This window comes from Balaenoptera physalus (genome assembly GCF_965194825.1).
Source record: "Balaenoptera physalus genome assembly, chromosome: 17".
Taxonomy (NCBI): Eukaryota; Metazoa; Chordata; class Mammalia; order Artiodactyla; family Balaenopteridae; genus Balaenoptera; species Balaenoptera physalus.
This window is the reverse complement of record NC_138895.1, coordinates 68,124,275-68,149,840: the sequence shown is the minus strand read 5'-3', so window position 1 is coordinate 68,149,840 and position 25,566 is coordinate 68,124,275. Positions and strand designations below refer to the sequence as shown.

The following is a 25,566-nucleotide window of genomic DNA, read 5'->3' as shown; positions in this document are numbered from 1 at the left end:
GTTTCGCCTTGGGTTTATCCTGCCTGGGACTCTTTGCACTTTCTGGACTTGGGTGGCAGCTATGTCCTTTCCCATGTTAGGGAAGTTTTCAACTATAATATCTTCAAATATTTTCTCAGGTCCTTTCTCTCTCTCTTCTCCTTCTGGGACCCCTATAATGCGAATGTTGGTGCATTTAATGTTGTCCCAGTGGTCTCTTAGGTGTCTTCATTTCCTTGCATTCTTTTTTCTTTATTCTGTTCCACAGCAGTGAATTCCACCATTTTGTCTTCCAGGTCACTTATCCATTCCTCTGCCTCAGTTATTCTGCTATTGATTCCTTCTAGTGCATTTTTCATTTCACTTATTGTATTGTTCATCTCAGTTTGTTTGTTCTTTAATTCTTCTAGGTGTTTGTTCCTTAATTCTTGTAGGTCTTTGTTAAACATTTCTTGCATCTTCTCGATCTTTGCCTCCATTCTTTTTCTGAGGTTCTGAATCATCTTCACTATCATTATTCTGAATTCTTTTTCTGGAAGGTTGCTTATCTCCACTTCATTTAGTTGGTTTTCTGGGGTTTTATTTGTTCCTTCATCTGGTAGATAGTCTTCTGCTTTTTCATTTTGTGTATCTTTCTGTGAATGTGGTTTTCATTTCACAGGCTGCAGGATTGTAGTTCTTCTTGCTTCTGCTGTCTGTCCTCTGTTGGATGAGGCTATCTAAGAGGCTTGTGCAAGTTTCCTGATGGGAGGGACTGGTGGTGGTTAGAGCTGGGTGTTGCTCTGGTGGGCAGAGCTCAGTAAAACTAATCTGCTTTTCTGCTGATGGGTGGAGCTGAGTTCCCTCCCTATTGGTGTTTTGGCCTGGAGTAACCCAGCACTGGAGGCTACAGGCCCTTTGGTGGAGCTAATGGCAGACTCTGGGAGGGCTCATGCCAAGGAGTACTTCCCAGAACTTCTGCCGCCAGTGTCCTTCCCCGCAGTGAGCCACAGCCACCCCCTGCCTCTGCAGGAGACCATCCAACACTAGCAGGTAGGTCTGGTTCAGTCTCCTATGGGGTCACTGCTCCTTCCCCCTGGGTCCTGATGCACTCACTACTTTGTGTGTGCCCTCCAAGAGTGGAGTCTCTGTTTCCCCCAGTCCTGTTGAAGTCTTGAAATCAAATCCTGCTAGCCTTCAAAGTCTTATTCTCTGGGAATTCCTCCTCCTGTTGCCAGACTGCCAGGTTGGGAAGCCTGATGTCAGGCTCAGAACCTTTACTCCAGTGGGTGGACTTCTGTGGTATAAGTGTTCTCCAGTTTGTGGGTCACCCACCCAGCAGTTATGGGATTTGACTTTATTGTGATTGCACCTCTCCTACCATCTCACTGCAGCTTCTCCTTTGTCTTTGGATATGGTGTATCTTTTTTGGTGAGTTCCAGCATCTTCCTGTCGATGGTTGTTCAGCAATTAGTTGTGATTCTGGTGCTCTTGCAAGAGGGAGTGAGCACACATCCTTCTACTCCACCATGTTGAACCAATCTCTCCTGTAAGTTTTCTAGTTGTAATTTTCTGCAGATACTTTATTAGATTTTGGTCATAATAATATCAAGAAGGGAGAAATGTCTCTGGCTTACAAAATCCACTGGACACTCTTAGCCTTCTGTTGACAGTAAAATTCTAGTTTTCAGAGGACCCATCATGATTTTTAGGGATCTTTATGGGCATGAAGTGATGCCCAGTGGGTCTCTTTGTGTAATGGGATAAAAATGGACTCTGGCTTTAAAGTCAATTGACTGAGATTCTAATCACAGTTGTTAGTAGGTGGTTGACCTTGAGCAAGAGCACCTCGCAAACCTTGGTTATCTGGATAAAAGAAACTAATCTCATAAAGGGTTTGAGATAATTATTTCAAATCATGTATCCAAAGGGGCTTAACAAAAGTTGTTAATAATGGTATTGTTAATATTATTAAAAAGTTTGCTGACAATACTATTGTTATTTTCTTATATGATCATCTAGTCCTTACTTCAAAACTATAGTACATGTCAATGCCCACCACAGAGTGAATTTGGTTAATCTCTGAAGAGTTTTGAAGCATTTCTTAAGTTGATACCATCTGCATATTAATCTCCCTTCTAGGGAGTTGATAGAGTTTCACTCCCAAGTTCTGCTAATTTCTAGAACTATCACAATTTAGGTAGTTGTAATTAACTCAGGACATTTTTACATATTTGCCTTTTGCAACTTCAGGCCCAGATGAGAAAATAAAATGAAATATTTAAAGGAAGGGATGACTTGGAAACTTGCAGAGGATTTGAAGAATGAAACCTAAAAGGAGAGAACATCTATTTTGATATTTTCCCTTTAATTCTAGTTAAAACCATCGTAACATTTGTTATTTCTAATCAAGAAGTCATTGTGTGGGGTTTCCTTTTTTTTTTTTTTTAAACCTGCTTTTCCCAAATCTACATCCCCCATCTTTTTTGTTTTGAATTTTGCTTGTATTCTTGACAATTTGACATTGTACCTGTCCAGGAAAAAATAATATAAAATATGAAATGTTAGAATAGGCTTCCTGATACAGACCTAACCAGGCTTGAGAAATTTCCTTCCTTCAGGGTGAAGCCTCCAGATAGACTGACCCTAGCAGCAACTGTTAACTGGGCCCTGAAACCTTTGTAGACTCTCAGCCCATTCCAACCATCTAAACAGGGTAAAAAAATCTTTTGGCATTCTGAGACCAGTAAATTCCATTCGGTCATCCTTCATCAAATTCCCAGATACTTAACCATCCTCGTCCTATAGCAGTGGAAATTTCTAAAATTTAAATATATGTATAACAGATTTACTTTGCTGTACACCTGAAATTAACACAACATTGTAAATCAACTATACTTCAATAAATACTGAATTAAAAAATACACTCTCATCTTCCATTCTGACTGACCCAAGGTCCAAGAGTTGCAGAGCAGAAGCCACAGAAAGACAAAGGGGGAGGAGTTGAGGTTATTGGCTCCTGAGCATTACAAGTGATTGAATGTGGAGTTCAAGTTGGTTAGGGATGGAAGGAAGCAAAATTCAGGTGCTAATGCACAAGAGAGAATGGGGGCAAGGGGAAGAAACTGACCATCTGCTCATACTTGCTAACCTGGCTAGAGAACACTGTTTAGCTGTGCAGAGAGATGGCCAGAATGATTGGTTTCCAGTTGCAGCTGGATGCCCAGCACTGGTCAGCACTCTTTTCATTTGATTTGATCTTGAGTAAATGTTTTGCTTATTGTTCTCATGTCTATTATTTCATATTTTCACCACTTTACCAAGGCCTTACCCAAACTCTTCCCTGCTTAACTACCTGTGATCTTGCCTCCTATGAAACAGAATATCAAAAATACGTGTTCTGAAGGCTGTCAAGATCTTCTTTACTCTCTCCTGCTTACAGTTTCAAAGGTACCCTTCCATCTACTCTCCTGGGCTCTCTGGGTAGGCATCCTCTGGTCTATTCCAGACCAATCTTTATCAATTACCACCTCTTCCTCTATCTCTCTCAGCTGTCATTTCCAGTCTTCTCTACTGACTACTGTCTCAGTTTTATAGCCCCTCAAATAATTAATACTGACCTGGAATATTGAGGGAAGATTTAGTCTAGGATAAATGCAATGTGGTAGAGAATTAATCTATGATGCTAGTGGCTCCTTTCAGAGACAGAGAAGATAGAAAAACAGAAGAAGAAAAATAACAAAATGACAAAACAAAGATGTGGAGAAAGAGAAATAAAGAGGAGAATGAGGAAGATTTTCTTAATTTTGAATCAAAGTATTTTCTGGAGAAACTTTTTTTTTTTCAAAGAAGGACAGATTCTGATCTGTCAAGATATGGCTCAAGGTAGGGCAAAAGTCTTTCTTATCTTTTCAAATTAGTATTTATGTTAGCTTTTTTATTTGCCAAAATAACACATGATTAGGGCAGTGTGTTTTTAAAAAATGTAGCAAATCACAATAAGCAAAATTAAAATCATCTGCAGCGAATACTTGACTCAAACATAGATTGTCAAATATAATACTTTCCAGCATATATCTCTCTTCTTTCCCCTTCTTTTTTTTAAATTTAATTTAATTTTTAAAATTTAGTTTTGTTTTTTTTTTTTTAAATTATTTATTTATTTTATTTATGGCTGTGTTAGGTCTTCGTTTCTGTGCGAGGGCTTTCTCTAGTTGCGGCAAGTGGGGACCACTCTTCGTCGCGGTGCACGGGCCTTTCACTGTCTCGGCCTCTCTTGTTGGGGAGCACAGGCTCCAGACGCGCAGGCTCAGTAATTGTGGCTCACGGGCCTAGTTGCTCCGCGGCATGTGGGATCTTCCCAGACCAGGGCTCGAACCCGTGTGCCCTGCATTGGCAGGCAGATTCTCAAACACTGCGCCACCAGGGAAGCCCTAAAATTTAGTTTTAAATTGATATATAATTGCTTTACAATGCTGTGTTAGTTTCTGCTGTACAATGAAGTGAATCAGCTATATGTATACCTATATCCCCTCCCTCTTGGGCCTCCCTCCCCCACCCCCCTCCCACCCATCTAGGTCGTCACAGAGAGCCAAGCTGAACTCCCTGTGCTATACAGCAGATTCCCACTAGCTACCTATTTTACACATGGTACTATTTCCTCTTCATTTATTTGGTCTTATAGGTTTTTACCTTGCTCCTTCATCTGTGACTTTTGTTGTTGCTTCTTTTTTTTGATGGGTGGGATTGTGTTCCTGTCTTACTAGTTGTTTGGCCTGAAGCTTCCAGCACTGGAGTTTGTAGGCTGTTGGGTAGAGCTGGGTCTTGGTGCCGAGATGAGGATCTCTGGGAGACCTCACTCCGATGAATATTCCCTGGGGTCTGAAGTTCTCTGTTAGTCCAGTGGTTTGGACTCGGAGCTCCCACTGCAGAAGCTCAGGCCTGACCCCTGGCTCATGAACCAAGATCCCACAAGCCACACAGGGCGGCAAAAAAAAAAAAAAAGAAAAAAAAAAAGAAAAAAAGGAGCAGAACAATAACAAAGAGTAAAAAATAAAATAAGATTAGAAAACTAACAGGTATGTTAGAAAAAATAAAAATATAGATGAAACAACAACCGGAAGGTAAAACAGTCCCCTTCTTTTTAAAAAAAAAATTTGAGGGACTTCTTTGGCAGTCCAGTGGTTAAGACTTCACCTTCCAATGCAGGGGGTGTGGGTTCGATCCCTGGTCGGTGATCCCTAAGATCCCACACACCTTGTGGCCAAAGAACCAAAAAATAAAACAGAAGCAGTATTGTAACAAATTCAATAAAGACTTTAAAAATGGTCCACACCAAAAAAACTCTTTAAAAGAAGAAATTTTAAATTATGTTATACTTGCCTTTTTGCATCATTTTTTAATCTACAATATCAGAAGACTTTAAGTATCCTGTGACATCTAGATTATTTAATTGCTTTAACATATCTCCTGTCACTGAACATGGATTTTACAATGTAAATGGCTATCAGTCTGTGTGATGAAAGAGAAAAATTATCTCATGAAGTGTGCATTAGGGATTTCCCAGGTGGAAAATATACAATACTGTAAATATGAACATTTTCTAAAAGGAAAGTATATAGGAGACAACTGTATTAATACAGTAAGTCCCCCAAATATGAACCTTCAAGTTGCAAACTTTCAAAGATGCGAACATGTGTTCACATGTCCAATCACATAAGTTAGTTCACGTGTCTGGCGTACCTTGTCATGTGCGTGAATCCTCTACAAGTGGTTGTGCTTTTGTGTACTTTACTGTACAGTACTGTATAGAGTACAGTAGAACAGTATCTTTATTTCAACCCCAGGATGTCCAGAAGCAAGTGTAAAAGCAGCAGTGATGTAGTGGGTACTGCTGTACTTTTCAAGGTACTGTACTGTAAGATTAAAAATGTTTTCTTTATTTTTTGTGATTGTTTGTTTTTTATGTATTATTTGTGTGAAAAGTATTATAAACCTACTACAGTAAAGTACTACATAGCCGATTGTGTTGGTTGGGTACCTAGGCTAACTTTGTTGGAATTAATGAACAAATTGGACTTATCGAACACGCTCTTGGAACAGAACTCGTTCATAGGTAGGGGACTTATTGTAAATACGAATATTTTCTAAAAGGAAAGTATATAGGAGACAACTTTATTATTAACTTAATCGGGTAGCATCCTTGGTATCCAAGATTCATTGAGCAGGAGAAAAGTAAGACTGAATCATTCATAATAGTAGAGTTGACCCTCATTATTTATGAATTCTGTATTTGTAAATTAACCTACTCACTAAATTGTATTCGCTACCCCAAAATCAACAGTTGCAGTGCTTTTGTAGTCATTTGCAGACACGTGCAGAGTGGCAAAAGATTTGATTTGCCCGATGTGCACGTTCCCTGCTAAAGTCAAACAAGATTATGCTTGCCTTCTTGTCTCAGCTTTTAGACAGTAAACGAGTAACACCTTTAGTTTATTTAATACCATGTTTTTGTTTAAAATGGTCCCCAACTGCAGCGTCAAAGTGCTATCCAGGGTTCGTAACACACGAAGACTATAATTGCCTTATGGAGAAAAGAGGTTTGTTAGATGAGCTTTACTCAGGCATGAGTTATAGTGTAGTTATAGTTGGACATGAGTTCACTGTTAATGAATCGTGTGTGTGTGTGTGTTTTAAAACAGAAACACAAATAAAAAAAGTTTAGACATTAATCACTAGATAAAAATATTGTGATCGGAGGCTTGGAGGACTCTAACACTATATTTCTGCTGGAAGAAAATTTTGATATTTGCTAACTCATTGTTCATAGAAACTTGGTAGAACATAGCTACTGTGAATAATGAGAATTGAAAGTATATAATATTTGATTGGTTCCTGTTCTATATAGGAAGTCTAAGAGTAACTTAAATATTCTGAGGGCCGATGTTGAGAATGTTATATACTATGTTTCTTTGTATTCTTCATTTTATAGGATAAGATTAAGAGCACATTGAACTAGGAAAGGGAAAATCTGAATCTAGATTCAACTTAGTTGTTTAGATTGGTGTTTAAGGGCCACCATTATAGGATTTCCTGATTCCCTTTTTTAGAATAAGAATTCCAAACATTTGAAATAAGGGTGTTTCATTGCTTAAGACTTAGAGGTGACAACATTTGGTTTCTCACTTTTCCAGCTGGCTTGTCACCTTTGCTTTACACCTTCTATAAACTTCACTTATGTTTAAGCCTTCCTAAAAAGGAAAGGAGAATAACCAAATGATTCCTTTTTTTAAAAATTCAATGTTTTGAAGATATTCTAGGTTGACCAGAGACAAGAATTATTTTATAACAATTTGGGTAATTCATTCTACCAAAGAAGGAATATATCTTCCTAATCTCTTTCAAGAAGAGTAATAAAGAAATGCCAAATTGTTTAGGTGTCCAGAAGTAGAGGCTTTCCATTGGCTAGATTTGAGATCTTATACCATAAACCAAATACTCTAAGAGAGGATTGTCCTCCCCATTCCCCATCTCTCTCCCAAAAGAAAGATGATCTTTTCTTTTCCTGTGAGGACATTTTTTTTATTCTGAAATTATTTTACTCATTAATTTCAAATGGGCTTTTTAGCTCTAAAATTCTTAGATTTTATGATTTTGTATTTGCCACTCCCATCATTCGCCATTATGTATTTGCTGCTTAATCTGAAGCTGGTAAATTTAGCTGCATGCTTACATGTAAATTCTATTTATCCAGAATGCAAATAAATAGAAAAAGATTTTTTAAAATGAAAATATCATGTAATATTGATAAAGTCCTAGAAGTCTGTTTAATATAATTAATGACCATGCGCTGTGAATTTTGATTGAGCTTTTGGTCAACTGTGTGCAATATTCTATTTTCGTGAAGGTTATTTTTTGTCCCAGTTCTTTGGTTTCCCCCATCTTCTGTATGCATATGGTCCCACACAAATTACCAGTCATATGTACTCTTTTTCATCAAACAATGCAGTTCTTAGGGCCTATATTAATCAGATAAAACTGTGTCATAGGTATTTATGTTCTTCCAAAATGAAAGATTATGTTTCTATTTTAAGTAGTATCACATTCAGCAGGGTCAAAGTCAATGAAGAGATGCTGACTCAAGATGCAACATATACTTTTGTAAGTTTCCGTGGGTCCAGCCTTTACTACAGGAACTTTCATACATTGTACTCCAAGGATATAATTCATGCTATAAATGAATCGTAATCAGCTGTAAACTGCTCTCTAATATAATTCTTGCCTTAGTAGATAGCCCAATCTAAGGATTCTTCCATTGCCTTCTCAGGTACACTGGCATGTTTATGTTTGTTGGACATTGGATCAGGCATTAGTTTTTGCTCTCTGTGTCATATTTTATTTACAGCGATGATAAGAACTCCTTTCCTCATTGGATTAGTGTCCTTAGTTTGTGCCTCTTGTTTTGATTTATCACTTCTTAGTATATATGCCTTCCTTTTATTGAGCATTTACTATGAGCTAGCCCTTTTAAGCACTATACATACATTACCTAATTCTCCATCACAATAAACCTATGATGTGGATATAATTATCTATATTTTTCACCCGAGAGATGGAGACTAAGAAAGGTGAGGTAAGGAGTCTAAGGTTAGGAAGCTAGTCCAAATGAATATAACTGGTCGATGGTGGATTGGGACTAGAATCTGTCTGATTCCAAGGATTTGCATAGTGCTTTCTTTTCCTTTCAGTAATGTGTTTACTTTGGGCTTGTACTCTTAGGACTTCAGGGGGCTGGAACCATAGTGGGTTTGCTGTTAAATAACTATTTGTGAATTTTTGTTGTTGTTGTTCTGGCTGACCCCTTTTCACTAGAGAAATGTCCCAGGGGAAGGAAGAGCAAGGAGGACTTTCCATTTATTTTGTGGTTAAGTGGTGGCAGGGAAACTAGGTAGTGGGATCACAATCAAGAGTAATTTCAAATGTGGTAGAAAGAAATAGTCTCACTGGGTTCAGGTTAAGATGAAGGGTCAAGATGAAGAAAGGATTGAGGTTTACAAGCAGGCAAAGGATGAAGGCAGTAGCAACAGAAAGGGTCTTGATTTATTTTCAACCTGTTTCCTCATAGAAGGCAGCCAGAATAGTTAAGGTTTCCTCTTGCTGTGTAGCTCTCAGTGCCCTTTGAAGTGGTTCGGGGCAGGCAGAGGTAGAGAACCCACCAGTCAATCTGAAAGGAAATATGTTTAAACAAAGGTGAAACATGGATACTCAGCATTTTAGACTTGGGTCTTAGAAGTTGAAAAACATATGGTAGAATAAATAACAATATTCTACAGGATATTTTTATTTAAATTGTTGTGATGTAGATTAACTTTAAGATCCGTGAGATAAACTGGAATGGACTTACAGTCTAACAGCTTATTTAACAGATTTATAGCAATTTATATATCTAACTGCTATAGGTGTTTTGGATACATTTGAACTTGTTCACTGTGATAAGATATTCTTGATATGTAATCCATGCTCATGTTCCTTTCAGTGATTCTCTTTACTGAGTCACCTGTTCATGGTAATGAGTGGGTTTACTTAGCAAGTATAAACAATGAAAGATTATTACCCTATACTAATGGCATATATGACTTTTCTGTGAGCCTTTGTAATTTACCAAGTACTTTTACATACAGTGTGTCACTGTGGTATCATGATGATGGTAACAGTTTGTTCAAGGTCATAAAAGTGGTAAGGTACAGAACTCAAGATTTCATTGCGGCCTCTTGATTTGCTATAATAGTCAAATCTTGGCCTATTATAAGAATAAGAGATAGAGGCAATCCTAAAAACCTCTAGTAGAGTTAAATTGGGACTTAGAACATACTTTATCTCAACTTGTTCTTTTAGTTTGTTCTTTGTTTTTTTATGAAAGAGACCCACCCCCTGGCCCCCCAACCAATTCTTTTAGGCTCAGGGTTGGCATACTTGCTTGTAAAAGGCCTGATAGAAATCATTAAGCTTTGCGGGCTATATGGTCTGTGTTGTAGCTATTCAACTTTGCTGTTTTAGTGTGAAAGCAGCCATAGATAATATGAAACTGAATGCGCATGACTGAGTTCCAATAAAACTTTATTTATGGCCACTGAAATTTGAATTTCATGTAATTTCCATGTGTCACAAAAAATTCTTTTTCCATTTTTTTTCAGCTATTTTAAAAGGTAAACGCTATTTTTAACCCCCAGGCCATATAGAAATTGGTGCGAAGGCAGACTTGTCCGTAGACCTTAATTTGCCAACTCCTGTTTTAGATACGGAGGAACCGGCGAAACTGTCTCTTGGCTAGAACAGTGAAGGAGGGGGAGCCATGGTCTTAAGCAATTTAGCTGATGATTCTGTGGTTAAGACTGAGGTGGCTGGTTCCTCCCAATAATGTCTTCTTGTCTTGACATTTTCCACTCATTTTAGTCAAAATTTGGTGACTTTGCCTCATTTCCATATCTCCTAGTGAGAAATCTTACGACTGGCGATCATGTAGTTTCAACAAATTACAGTGATACATTCAGTGTGGACAGAAAGACATTTTGATTTGTTCTCCAGTTGTTTCCTGTGTGCAAATCAGTCCTGTGGTTTTTCCCAGTGTGAGGTTAAGCTCCTTGTGAACTGGTGTATTTCTCCCACAGTTTCTAGCCCAGAGCTAAACAGCCTACATTCGTGAAATTGCACACTTCTCATTAATTGGTGAGGAGACAGCTAGAAATCCTGTTTCTACTAGACTGATTTTAAGAAGGGATAGAATTATACCCTTTACACACAAACAAATTAACACTGTTATATCCATGAACATACATGCTTTCACAGACTATCGTAGACGGTGGTTTTCTAGTTGGCATTCTATCACTAAAGAACATCCAGAAATTGAACTTCTTTAGAAAACTCTTTGATCCCACTATAACAAACCCCTCCCAGGAGATTTCTGAGAGCATTCCCTTCTGACAGTTAAACTCACCATGTGAACAATCTCTCTCAGAGAACTTCTGGCACTTTGCTGTTGGAAACTGGGAGGGGCAGGACCAATTTAAATATGCAGAACCTCAGAAGTTTGGTTCAAGTTTAGTCATTTCAGAGAGGCAGTTCCCTTGGCTTGATTATCTCACAAGCAGGCGGAGTTATTTGAACATTAATTCTAGGTTGCCCCCTTCCTGTTGTTTTTAGTCTTATTTTAGCTTTCTGGTTTTACCTTTCCCAGCTTGAGTCAATAGAGGTGGGTGTGGCCATAAACTCTGGATGCTGAGAGGTTGAAAGGTGGATTTGAAATTATGCCTTCACTTTCTACTACCCTAGTTACTGGCCTGCCAGGCTTATAGCTGTATACAAAACAGTGACAGACAAGGCAAGAGAGAGGCAAAACATTGCTATTGTAGGAATTTGTTTAGGTTTCTGGGGCTTGGGACCCTTGAGTATAAACTGAAGTATTAGAAAAATCTTATTTTCTACAATGAAAAACTTATGCCTAGTTTTTGTCTAAATTTTTTCCCCTAGAAAAGTGAGACCATGCTGGGCCAATATAGAAGGCCAAGAAAACAATAAATGGGTTTTATTTAGATAATATATTTATTATGCTTCTAAATAAGCAATATAAAATTAAAAATTCAGAAGTTAACCCTAAAATTGCTATAATTAGTTAAATCTAGAGAGGTGATGGGTTCACTTTTTGTAACCGGATACCCTATATACTCCTTAAGTCATATGTTCCAATAATGCATTTAAATTGCTGTTTTCACCAACATTTTTATTCATATATAATCTTTTTAGAAAAAAACACCAATTAGTAAAACTGACACAGACGCAGTTTTTAAAATGCTGGGATTCCTTAACTTATTATGTGAGCGGGTCATGCTACATATGTATAAATTCTCCTTCAACTGTGAGAGTTTATGCTTCTACAAATTATTTTTTTAGTTTTTTTTTTTTTCAAAACTGGTATATCAAATCCCTACTATTTTTATAAAGTATTGAAAAAACTGTAAAAATAATTGCCTGTGATATAAATAATTAGGCTAAGTCTTGATTAAATTCCATCTAAGACTGCCAGACTTGTTGGCAAAAAAATGGGAATTACAGATAATACCCCCATATCTGCCAACCATGTCAATTTATTGTTTGGATGGGGATGTGAAACTGGTCCATTATATGTTAGCTCTGATCAATTTATATCTACCATGGCCTTGCTATATGCCCAGAAAAGAATAATATTAAAGAACAAAACACAATTCAACTGAGTAAATTTGAAGGTCCAATAATTGGCTTTATTTAATGATTCATGAGTCAGGCAGCATCCTATCTTAGCAGATAGAGCTCTGAGAAGCTGTACATAATGGAAGGGTTTTGGTTTTTTTTGTTTTTGTTTTGTTTTGTTTTCTGGCAGAAAGGGCTGGAAAAAGGAAGTTTCTAGCAAAAAGTGGATTGTTTCAGGCAAGTTTACCTTCTTTTGGGAGAAGTTAGGGGTTCTATCAGGCAGATTTCCTCACTAGTGCTGACCAGGTAATTCCATACTGACTGCTTGGAAGTCACATTCCTTGCAGAGGCTTAAATTATAATTAGGTTCAATATTAAGTCTTGGTTTGCTGACATGGGGCCAAGCACAACTGACTCCATTTTGGGCCTGTTGTTTCTTCTTAACAATTTCCACATTTAGATCAGACTCTCACCTTAACAGAAATGTGATCAAAATTTAAGGAATTGTTCTTAAAAAAATTAGGAGATATTTTTAGGAACATTTGCTTGGCACTTAGTGACTGTGAACATGTATTTAAAGCTTTTGAGAGAATACAACACACCAGGGAGAGTGTGGTGACTATTATAAGCAGGATAATTCCCAATGTCTGAAGAGCACTTTAGAGCCATGGTCCTCAAGACCCAAACCAATCAAAACCAAATAAGTCGGGCTTCCCTGGTGGCGCAGTGGTTGAGAGTCTGCCTGCCAATGCAGGGGACACGGGTTCGAGCCCTGGTCTGGGAGGATCCCACGTTCCGCGGAGCGGCTGGGCCCATGAGCCACAATTGCTGAGCCTGCGCGTCTGGAGCCTGTGCTCCGCAGGGAGAGGCCGCGATGGTGGGAGGCCTGTGCACCGCGATGAAGAGTGGTCCCCGCTTGCCGCAGCTGGAGAAAGCCCTCGCACGGAGGCGAAGACCCAACACAGCCATAAAAAAACAAAAAACAAACAAAAAAAAACACCAAATAAGTCCAAGAAAAGACCTCATCAAAGGAGTCATCTTTTTAAGCCAAGTGTTTTGCTCACTGATCTTGGGTAACTGAGTTTCAATTTCCCCAGAAGTGTTAAGGTTATCCCCCTTAGCAATGTCTTGGGAGATGGGTGACTGCATTATCCTTCCAAGCTAATGCCAGAGTATTGAAAAGAAAGGAAGAGAAAAAGAGTGTTTCATATTTGGTTAAACTATGAAGTTTTGATCTGGCATCTTTCTTCTGGCAGAAGAATATTATGTTGATGTCAGCTACTTCTCTTCCTCATCAATTTGATTTTGAGGTTTCAAGCTAGTGTGAAGTTCCTAGAGTCTGAAGGAGCCTTTCTTTATGGGGAGATGTAGACCTAAGGTTCAAGTTCTTGAAGTTTGGCTGCCATCTGAGTAGCGAGGAAGACCTGGTATAGTCCCTCCAGAGATATTCAAGGGCAGTCTTTGTTCTTAGTGATTCCAAAGCAGATGAGTGGGAAAAAGTTGGCAACATTCGTTTGAGAGTCTTAGCCATATATTTGAGGAAACTAGAAGAATTCTGGATTTAATCCAGTTTACAGCTATGTAACAAAACCTCCAATACGATTAACAGGACTAGAATCTAATGTCTACAAAAGTGCAAACAGAAATGTCTGTTAGGGGTTCATGACATAGAAAAACCCCAATAATTTTCTTGGTTTCAAAATTGTGTTCTTTGACCCATATCAAGATTGTTTTTAAGAACAACAATTAGAATTTCTACAACGGCTTAAGTTATTTACATCTACTTTTATGTACAAAGGGCTAGATGAATACTTAATACTCTAGAATATAAAATGATCTGAAGGTCATGCAAGTTTCCTTTCTGACAGAGTGTCATTTGCTAAGTCAAGGTCATATGGACATCTTGCCTTAGAATTATACAACCAGTTTTAAGAGAATTGCCTTCCTGTCTTTTACTCACCATATTAAAACTGGAGAAAAATCACTGTTAAACCTGCCTCCCTTTCAATACTGTCATAGAAGTTTTCGATATCTTTCAGACCTGTGGGACAAGTTGCCTAATAGCCTTATTTAGAGCAATTTAAAAAAAGACATCTTGAGTGACCAACCCAAGATATTTTCCAGGTCCTGGAAACCTAGGATGCTACCTAAGACATGAGACTTTCATTGCCAAAACTGGGAGCAACCATGGCAAACCAGAAAAAGCTGGTCACCTTCCGAGCCATACCTAACCCATCATTTCAGCTGTTCTGTACAGCAATGTCATGAATTTAAATATTGAGTTTGCTGAAAAACAAGTTTTTTGTATTCGCCACGATATAACAAATTCTGTCATCCCTGTGACACTTGCTTATTGGGGCCTTGCGACAATAAGGCTGAAGATATCATATATATGCCCAGTTTTGACTATATGCACACTCATTGTCTTCTATTCTTTAACTTACTTTTTACTTTCTTCTTTGCAGGTCTGTGATTCAGACACCATGCTTGACCCTGCCTCAACTGCGGAGATGGTAAAGGTTCTAGAAGAAGACCCCAGCATTGGAGGTGTCAGGGGAGATGGCCAGGTGCGTATGGCTTCACTTTTTGCATGCGTCACTTTTAGTAGCACCCTCGCTCATTGACTCCTTGAACATATGTTTACTACACACCGAACTTTGTGCCACATATTGTTTTGGTGCTGGAGACACATTAGAACGTGCCTCGAACACACTTTACTGTGTCTTCTCTTGTTTAAATTAAAATAATTTATGATTTCTTTGCTTAATCCTGGGTCATAACCCATGTATGTGGTGGCTGATAAGTCATCTGAAATATAATGTAAGTGTGTATGGTTTCCACCGTCTCTTCTTGAGCCATAACTTAATGTTCTGATAAAATGATGTTGGAACTCATTTAATACAAGGGTTAAAAAATGGAAGTATGGCAGGGAACGGATTCTACATCTCATACCTATGTATTTAAAACCTATGGTTTTCCAATTATTTACTTCCTATTATTTGCTATCAGTGTGGAAACAATTAGTGAAACAAATATTAATATTGTTATTAATTGTTATCAATATTAATATTGAAATGTATGGGATGGGAAAACAAATATGGGAAAATACGTGAGGTTTAAAATGACTCCTTTGCAAAAGCGCAATTAGCTTTTAGCAAAAGATGAGAAGCATATGGAAATATATCTTTAAATTTAAAGTTTTAAATTGCATTGCATTGCTGTATAACCCATATTTATATGCATGGTAATACTGAAGGGAAAGAAAACACACTAGATGGACGCAGAAGTAGCCTGGTGATAAAAAGGAAGCATGCAAAATTCAGATGAAAACTGAACAAAGTTGAGACAGAGGAGATAATTATGAAATATTGCCAAGAAAAAACTGTAATTTTCAACAGCCTTTGTATAGAGCCTTATTTCAGGATTCAAGTTTTGGGTAGAAGCCAGAGCAAACCTTTTTATCACTGGCATTGCAAAACAGTAAGGAGGAAGGAGAAGGAAAATTAGCAGAATTGCATGAGCTGGAAATTAACCAGAGTGGGAGAGAATAGGACTTAAAATTTTTCAAATATTAGATAGTAAGAAAGAGTGGGAGAGAACTTAGGAGCTGAGAATTAAGCCTAAAAAACCCCTCAATATTATAACATAACAACAAGAACAGAAACAAAAATCATAGCAAAAAATTACAGAGGATGATGAAGTAGAAAAAAATATTTATTATCAATGAGTCCCAATACATGCACTCCACTTATCAAATCAATCCAGTAATACAGAATCAGAGAAAATAAAATATGACCATGTCAAAAATAGGAAGAAAGCCAAAATAGGCAAATAAAATAACAAAACACTAGGTAATGACCTCAAGATGGTGCAGATTTTTTTTGGAATTTTTAGCTGAGTTTTACCTTTATTTAATTATTTTTAGTTACTTTTATTTTTCTTGCAGATTTTAAACAAGTATGATTCCTGGATCTCCTTCCTCAGCAGTGTAAGATACTGGATGGCTTTTAACATAGAAATGGTCTGTCAGTCTTATTTTGGATGTGTCCAGTGCATTAGAGGACCTCTGGGAATGTACAGAAACTCCTTACTACATGAATTTATGGAAGACTGGTACAATCAGACATTTCTGGGCAGACAATGTACTTTTGGAGATGACAGGCATCTAACGAACCGGGTGCTGAGTCTGGGCTATGCAACAAAATACACAGCTCGATCCAAGTGCCTTACTGAAACACCTATAGAATATCTCAGATGGTTAAACCAGCAGACCCGTTGGAGCAAGTCCTACTTCCGAGAGTGGCTGTACAATGCCATGTGGTTTCATAAACATCACTTGTGGATGACCTACGAAGCAGTCATCACTGGGTTCTTCCCTTTCTTTCTCATTGCCACAGTAATCCAGTTCTTCTACAGGGGTAACGTTTGGAACATCCGTCTCTTCTTGTTAACCATCGTTAGTAGCTCTCATAAAATCATCCTTTGCTACCTGCCTTAGAGGAAATATTGTCATGATCTTCATGTCCTTCTACTCAGTGTTATACATGTCAAGTTTACCTCCTGCTAAGATGTTTGCAATTTTAACCATAAACAAACCTGATGGGGCCCATCTGGAAGGAAAACCATTGTTGTTAATTTCATGGGACTCATTCCAGTATTGGTTTGGTCTGTAATCCTTCTGGGTGACTTGATTTTCACCATTTATGAGGAATCTAAAAAGCCATTCTCAGAATCCAAAAAGAAAGTTCTAACTATTTCATCATCCATCTATGTATGCTGTTGGGTAGTGGTTTTGACACTGTATGTGGTTTTCATCAAAAAATGTGGCAGGAGGAAGAAGAAACAACAGTACGACATGATGCTTGATATATAATCTTGCATTGAGGTTTGCAGACATACACAAAACCTTCTTCCTCTAGGAGCTGTGCTGATTGTACAGAATTGTGGCATCAGATTATGGCAACAAAGGAGACATATCACTGCTGCTGGGACTTTTACAAAGACATTTCTATGGGTTTATTTTGATTCCGCCAAATTATTATGCCTCCTCAACAAGAGGAAGCTCAGATTTACCCTGTTATTTCTGTAAAAGTCAAAAGAATTCTGGTTATGCAATTATCCCTACAGCACATCCGCCTAACAGTGTTCTGCCCTGTATACCTCACTAGCCATGCTTTATGTGGGTTATCATGGAAGAAAAGGATTTTGGAAACTCGAGGAAAAGTTCTTTCAACATATACAACCTCTATATTTAAAATTGATGGACTTTCCCTGGAGGCACAGTGGTTAAGAATCCGCCTGCCAATGCAGGGGACACGGGTTCGATCCCTGGTCCCGGAAGATCCCACATGCCGCGGAGCAACTAAGCCCGTGCGCCACAACTACTGAGCCTGCATGCCACAACTACTGAAGCCCGCGTGCCAAGAGCCCATGCTTCACAACAAGAGAAGCTACCACAATGAGAAGCTCACGCATCGCAACGAAGAGTAGCCCCCGCTTGCTGCAATTAAAGCCCACACTCAGCAACAAATACCCAATGCAACAAAAAATAAAATAAATAAAATAAATAATTTTTTTTAAAGTAGCAATATCAAAAATAAAATAAAATAAAATAAAATAAAATAAAATAAAATAAAATAAAATAAAATAAAATAAAATAGATAACCAACAAGAACCTACTGTATAGCACAGGAAATGCTGCTCAATATTCTGTAATAACCTAAATGGGAAAAGAATTTGAAAAAGAATAAACACATGTATGTATAATTGAATCACTTTGCTGTACACCAGAAGCTGACACAACATTGTTAATCAACTACACTCCAATATAAGATAAAAATTTTAAAAAAAACAAACAAAAAACATATACAATCTAACTTATGGACTGTGTTGACAGCTAGTTTTTATTTAAGAAAGACTTCCTACTTAACTTTACCAAATGAAATGCCAAAAGAAATTTTACAGGCTGTTGGCTATGCTGTATTTTTAAATAATTACACTGTTTCAAAATATTGTATACCAATTGTTAAAACAAATTTTGCATTTTCTATATTTTACCTCTCCCTCAAAATACACCTATGCTTCCTTTTTAAAAAATAAAATACATTATGAAAAAAAATCATACTTAAAAATCCTACCCAGAATGTGGAACTTGATTGATGCTGCTCATTATAGAAAGAATAAAATGTTTTCTCTCTCTCTATCTTTTAAAAATTTGTAGTTTATTTCTTTGAAAAACTGCTTAAATTTTCAATATTTTAACTTTTTTTCATTTCTTCTAGAAAAGGCCAAAAAGCCTGTCACGCTTCAGGAGTAGAATACATACTTTTGTGTACAAACAAGAAATCATTGAGAAGCAAGTCCAGGGAGTAGAAAAGTACAATTTTTTCATAAGATTAAAAAGAAGGAATGCTAGTCCTTGAAAGAAAACACTAGGCATCCAGCACTGGATGACATATTAATATCAAAAAGGAATAATTTGGGGGGATTCTGGCAGTGTTTTCCCAAGCTAGGTAACCTGGAAAGTGAAAAAAATTCATTTGTATAATTTGGATAAATACAATTCAGTACATCATTTTGTTCTGTGATCTGAATTTACCTAACCCTGTCTATGAATTGAACATATTTTTCCTGCCTTTTTTTTCAGCTTTCCAGTTCACTTTACATGTTAGTATGAGGTTTACATGGTTGAGCTGGCTAAATTATAATAAATATAAAGAATATAGATTAAAAATTGGCAGATTCAGCTCTAATTGTCCTCTTTTACTTTCTAGGGAGGAGTTTTTTTCTGAATTACACAGATAATTTTTTCATCTCTCCTGCTCTTGGCCTACATAAATATGTTTACTACGTAGAATTTATATCAAGGTTTAATGTCAAGAACTGGTGCATAAAAATTGTTGCACCAGGTACACTTAACCTGGCTAATCCAGAGCTTCAATTTTCCAGTTTGACTTTTGACATGGCCCACCTTGCCTTGTAGCTGGTACTGTGAAGAACTATGTTAAAAACACAAACCAGATTTTTTTTTTTTTTTTGCTTCCTCTTGCACACACTTTGCCCTTTTTCTCCACCCATTTTGTTCTCAACCTGAAATGGCTTTTCCCCTCCCACTCCCCATATCTACTTGTCAAAATTCTTCTATATCCTTCATTCAAGGTATAATTCTACTACCATTTTCTTCCCCAAATATCTCAACTTAAAGTGATCTCTCACGCCTCTTCACTCTCATAATACTTCATTCTATCTCTGCCTTGCAGCTCTGGTTTTTTCTTCTGTATTATGTTATGAATATCAGTGCACATGATAATCTCCTGGTACACTAAAAGTTTTTGAAGCTGACGCTACATTTTCATCATTTTTGAATCCTCCATGGTGACCAGTAGAGTTAGGTATTCAATACAATTTGGTGACTATCAGATGAATGCATGAAAGAAGAAGGAAGAAAGGATGGACTCAAGTAATGAATTTTCTTTAAGGAAAATCTGTGGCATTTTTCATACTTTGCTTACAGAAAAAGCTCTGTGATATGAAGGCTGAACTTTCTTTTAGATTTGGGCAGTGAGCTGATACCTCTGTCACAAGAAAGAGAGTTACCTTGTCATTGTCTACCAAGTTAAGACATTCATTCCACAAACAGATTTTGAGTGTGATTATGTGCCAGGCTTTGCTGGGATTTCAAAAATAAGAGATTATGCCTGCCTTCAAGGAATTCTTTGAGTTTCTCCATCAAGCCATGCTCCTACCCTTCTGCGGGCATTTCCAAAACTTCTTCCCAATCAAACTTCCTTCCCACTATTACTTTTGTTTAATTAACTCTTTTTTTTGTTTGTTTGTTTTTGGCCATGAGGCTTGTGGGATCCTAATTCCCCAACCAGGGTCCAATCCAGGCCTCCTGCAGTGGTCGCACGGAGTCCTAACTGCTGGACCACTAGGGAATTTCCCAAATTAACTCAGCCTATCCTTTAGCCTCACTTTAGTCATTATTTTCTCAGGCACTCCTTCCATGATTGTTTCTCTAGTATATTCTCCTATTGAAAGTCATCGTGCTTATTTTTAATTTCCACCTCTATGATTCCTTGCTTGATATCTGTCTCTCTTATTATAGGATAAACTCAATGGAAGAAGGAACTGTGTGAGGTTGTATAAATATCCCATCCTCTGAGCTTAGGATAGCTTGTCATGTGGTAGGAACTCAATAAAAACTTGTGGACTGAATAAACTGGTGAGGGAATGAAACTCCCAGTACAGCTTAAGAAAGAGCCAGAGTCAGATTTCTATTAAAAAAAAAATCAAGCTCCAAGCTTTTCATTTATAAAGAATCCCTTTATCCCCGGATAGAGTTATAACTTATGGCAGGAAGAGAGATAGAGATGGTGGAGTTTCATCAGTTTAAGGAAAGGAACATTTATGGTAGGAGGCTCTTTTTTAGTCATGAGAAAGGTGACATGACAATTCACTAGAATTCCTATAATGAGGATTCACAAACGCAGACAAAAATCATATTCTTAACTTAATAAGTTAAATGTTAAACGTTGCATTTCCTATTTTGGTTTGTGCTTCATGTTTTCCGTGATACAATTTGGATAAGTATTTTTGACACTTGTTCGTATGTTACCTGTTTTTCTAGAATATAAAGCTAGTCCTGCTATTGAAGAAAAGCATTTCTGATAATAAGTTTTGTCTTCAAAACACAAAATATATATGTGTATTAATATATGATTAATAGTTGCTTAAATACGGCACACGTGAGGACTTTCCTATACATGCACATCAGATATATTTGTGGAGTCACCTCTTTCCATGGCTAACTCTCATTTGTTGTTTACGACTCAACTCAGATACCGCCTTCTCCTGAAATCTTCCCTGCACCCCTGCCACCTATATTCCGTAGCACCATATACTATACTTACTATCTCTCGTTCACATGTGATATTGTTGTTCTAAATTCTGCAGTCCTCAACTCCTAGCATAGAGCCACTTAGCTAGCAGGAACTCAATAAACATGGGTTAGGTGATGTTAAATGTGTTTCTATCAGAAAAAAGTTATTGACAGCACAAGTGTGAGCATATAAATAAATATCCTCACTTTATAGGATTTCACTCATTCATGTACTTATTTGATTTTCTACAAATATTTATTAGGAGTTTACTATATACCAGGCTCCGTGCTTAGAAGGAAAACTCTTAATGGAGTAAGTGCTTGCTTTTCCAGTGCCCTGAGATGATGAGAGATCTTCCATGAAATAAAAGGGTGTTATCCTTAGGCGTGTTTAGGAAACACTGAGGATATCAAGTTTCTTCACTGAAGAAATTCTCACAAACCTTCAGCCTGCTGATGAGCTTTATGAATCAGGAAGACAGGCCCTTTTTATACAGAAATATTTACACTTTGATAGCTATGGTATCCTTTCCACAAGGATGTTGGTTAATATCTGGATTAACACTACTACCCTGCAGTACATAGTTTAGACAATGCTGGTATATCACGTCTGACACCACAAGTTGGATTTGTTTTCACTCATGATCAAGAAACAACACTCAGAGCTTAACCTGCTTATAACTTGAGTAATCAGCTCCAGATGTGAAGACCACGGGGAAAGAGGGAGGAGCTCGCAGGATCTTTTGTCTCCCCCCTGAGCTATAGAAACAGGGTCTTCTCAGAAGAGTTTGGTTTACCCATTTGCTGTCAGAAAGCTCTCCACCCTGTAGCTAAGACAAGCCTAAGTGACTTATTTTAGCTCTGCTATTCAGGGCAGCAAGGAGTTTAATCCTGATATGTTGGGGAAAAGTACAGTGAGTGGGTGAGCCTGATCTCTGAAACAACTTTGGCAGTGTATGACAGCAATGGCTCAAAAGAGGCACAGTTGCTGTATAAACGAAGGGAAAGGTTGCATTTTCTTCTCTGTCTTGGATTGAGTTGATTGTTGAGTCATAAAATCAAATGCAATAAAATTTAACTAAATCAGGATAAAATCCTAGTATGCATGTTCACTCTCAGAAGAACAGAGGCAATAACAGTATGTCGTATAACTAGACACCCTGTGTCTCCAGATAACGCATGGTATGTCTCTTTTTTTTTTTTTTTTTAAGATCTTATGTGGCCAATTTACTAGTTTTCATTTATTTATTTATTTATTTTTGGCTGTGTTGGGTCTTCGTTTCTGTGCAAGGGCTTTCTCCAGTTGCGGCAAGCGGGGGCCACTCTTCATCGCGGTGCACGGGCCTCTCATTATCGCGGCCTCTCTTGTTGCGGAGCACAGGCTCCAGACGCGCAGGCTCAGTAGTTGTAGCTCACGGGCTCAGTTGCTCCGCGGCATGTGGGATCTTCCCAGACCAGGGCTCGAACCCGCGTCCCCTGCATTGGCAGGCAGATTCTCAACCACTGCGCCACCAGGGAAGCCCGATATGTCTCTTTAATTAAAAAGCAAAACAAGCAAAACTAAACATAGGTGAAAGCTTTAAGGAGTTAAAAATCCTGGAAGAAGGATCTTTTGGAATCAAAGCTGATTGGCCAGTTTTAGGAAGCTATTAGCAGAATTAGTGTTGAAAGAAAACTTCAAGTTCATTTAGTGCAAGTCAGCTTCCTCAAATCTTCGCGGGACTGAAGCAAGGTATGAAGAAAGAAGGAGAGTGGAGAGAGTCCAGGATCCTTATCGCAAAGGAGTAAACTGCAATTCAGTTGGTTTTAGCACCTTGGTCAAGGCTTCACAGTTGTCTGTAAACCCTGGATCTAGCCTTTTGTTCTCCTTTACCCAGGTGTTTCGGGCTCGCTTTATAATGCAGAAAACCTCAAATATGCAATTTCCAGGCAGCTACTCTACTCTTAAATTGGACATATTGAGACTGTACTTGAATCCATTCCCACCAAAAGGAGTTGTAAATTATAAGCTCTCAGGCTTATGAGTTTTTGATATTTCGATTTTAAACAAAAAGTCACCCTGAATAGTCATCACAGTATCTGAAATTTTTAGCACTAATAAAAGATACAATAACATGTCAAAAATGGATATTCTAAAATTCTTGCCCCCCAAACGAATTGTTGCCGTATTACCCACTTTGAAAGAACATGAGGCCAGAAAAAGTTTGGACCTAATGACTTTCACCTCTCAGTTATTGTGTAATCAAGACAGTATATGAAAAGTACCTAGGGAAAATACTTGCCACATAATAGGGGTTCAATAAAGTTTTCTTTTCTTCTCCCCTCCTTCTTAAACAACTAACTTCCTTAATGTTCCTTCTTTTTCCCTTCCTTTGTTCCTTACTTCTATCCTAAAATCACTTTACTCAGCAAACTACTGGACCAGGCCTGGAATATTTACTTAAATACCAAGGACTTTTACTTCTCAAAAATGCATTTTAATTCACCCAATTTGGGGCTTCGCTACAGCCTTAAGATTTTCTCTAGAAATAGGTGGCCTTCTTCTCCTTTAGACGCAAAGCAGGACAACTGCTATAACTGTCTGTTCTGACCTCCAGAAGAACTCAGTACAGACAATTCTGCATCTGACAAAATAAATGCTTTGGAACATCTAAAGTGTGGTCGGTGGGCCAGTAGGAAGAGTATGACATTGTCATCCGATGGATTTGAGTCCTGGCACCACTGTCCGTGTTCTGGTTGACTGTGAGTGGACACCCCAATTTCTTCGTTTATAAAAGCCTAAGAACTTCCCTCTACAAACCTCATAGGATGTCAGAAATTCAGAGAAACTCTTCCGATTTGAGTTCTCGTTGTTAGCTCTGAGCATTGGAAGGAGACATTCAGATTTTCCCATGGCACAGGTCAGATTAGGGCCTGAGTCACTGTGGACACTTGTCTTCATCCTCATTGCTACCACCCTAGCTACGCTGCCATCATCCTGTGTCTATTGCCAGAGACACCTATCTATCTATCTTTCTTCCGCACTTGCTCCTCTGTATTTCTCCAGGAAACAGCCACTGTGAGAGCGTGTCACTCATGTGCTTAGAAGCCTTCAAATGTCTTCTATCTCAGGACGCCCTGCTCTACAAAGTCCTACACGATCTGCTCTCTGTCTGTTTCCATGATTTCCTGTTGAACTTCCTTTTTCCTTAACACTACACACTGGCAGTCTTTCTGTTTCCCAGCCAAGACAAGCCTGTTCCCACTTCAGGATCATTACCTGTTGCTCTTTATTTTGCCTAAGGGACTCTTATGAACTTGGCATGGTTGGTTTCTTCCTGTCATTTAGGTCACCTCCTCCAAGAGGCCTAATATTTTATTACTTGCCTAATTTTTAGCCCCACCCAGGAGTAGTCTCACCCAGTATAGCCAAGAATCTAGGCAATGGTTGGTGATTTGGGGACAGTAAGTCTTTCCTCAGGAAATTTTTTGGGGAAGAAACATAGCTAGATATTAGCGAGTGTAAAGAGGGCTGAAAGCTTCCATTGATCTTCCAGGACCATGACTGAAGCTTCTTATGTTGCTGTGACCCCATTAGGTGGCAACCTTCCAAATTGTTCAGAGCATTATTTCTAGGCATACAGAGCTAATATCCCACTACATGGATGGAAGCCCAACCTGGACAAAGTCCAATTAAGAAAGCGTCTACATGGGAATGATACTATTTGGCAAGAGACAAATCCAATGATGCCATAGATATTATCTATCTTTCCTTTCCATGTTTAAGTCATTTCCTTCATAGACCAGATAACAGGCAGTCTACAGAACTATGACTGGGTGAGAATCTATATGTAAACAGGGAAATTTTTCTTTAGAGTTTTTCTAACCCAGCTGAACTTTTGGAATCTAATAAATATGAGCCCTTACAGTTTTAGCCTCACCTTCTCTTTTCTTCTATCATTTGGACTTTTTCCTTTTTTTACCCTAAACCTACTGATAAAATTATTACTATTTTTTTCTTGTTTAATCTAAGTTGACAGATGTGAATGGTACAGTGGAATAAAAATTACTAGATAATCACTTCAATTCAACTAGTTCCTATCCATGTACTTGATTAACTTTTTTAAATTTAATTTAATTTATTAATTTTTTTATATATAGCAGGTTCTTATTAGTTATCTGTTTTATACATATTAGTGTATATATGTCAATCCCAATCTCTCAAACTACTTGGTTAATTTTAAACTTTACTCACTTTGTCTCATCATCCTACAAGCTCCAGCTGAAATCACAACCTCCTCTGAGAAGCCCTTCTTACAGTCACAAAATATGAGTTGGTGACTCAATCCTTTATTTCCAAAATACACATATTTTTCAGTAATAATGTCCTTATATACTAAATTAACTATTTAAAAGTCTATCTTTTCCTCTCTCTAATAGGCTGTGATCTGCACAAGGAAGAGGACAATATCTTACTCATCTTTGTAAACATATGTTACCAACATGCAATGCTTATTGCCTGAGGA

General features: G+C 37.9%; 1 pseudogene across 1 annotated transcript in view; it reads left to right on the top strand.

The window, feature by feature from the left end:
- LOC309646684 (hyaluronan synthase 2-like) overlaps window positions 1-17,741 on the top strand; it is a 25,037-nt pseudogene extending 7,296 nt beyond the window's left edge. The window contains exons 2-3 of the transcript in view: window positions 14,646-14,747; window positions 16,127-17,741. The product of the transcript in view is annotated as a hyaluronan synthase 2-like (transcript). The remainder of the gene's footprint in view (window positions 1-14,645; window positions 14,748-16,126) is intronic.
- The last annotated feature ends 7,825 nt before the right edge of the window (window positions 17,742-25,566 follow it).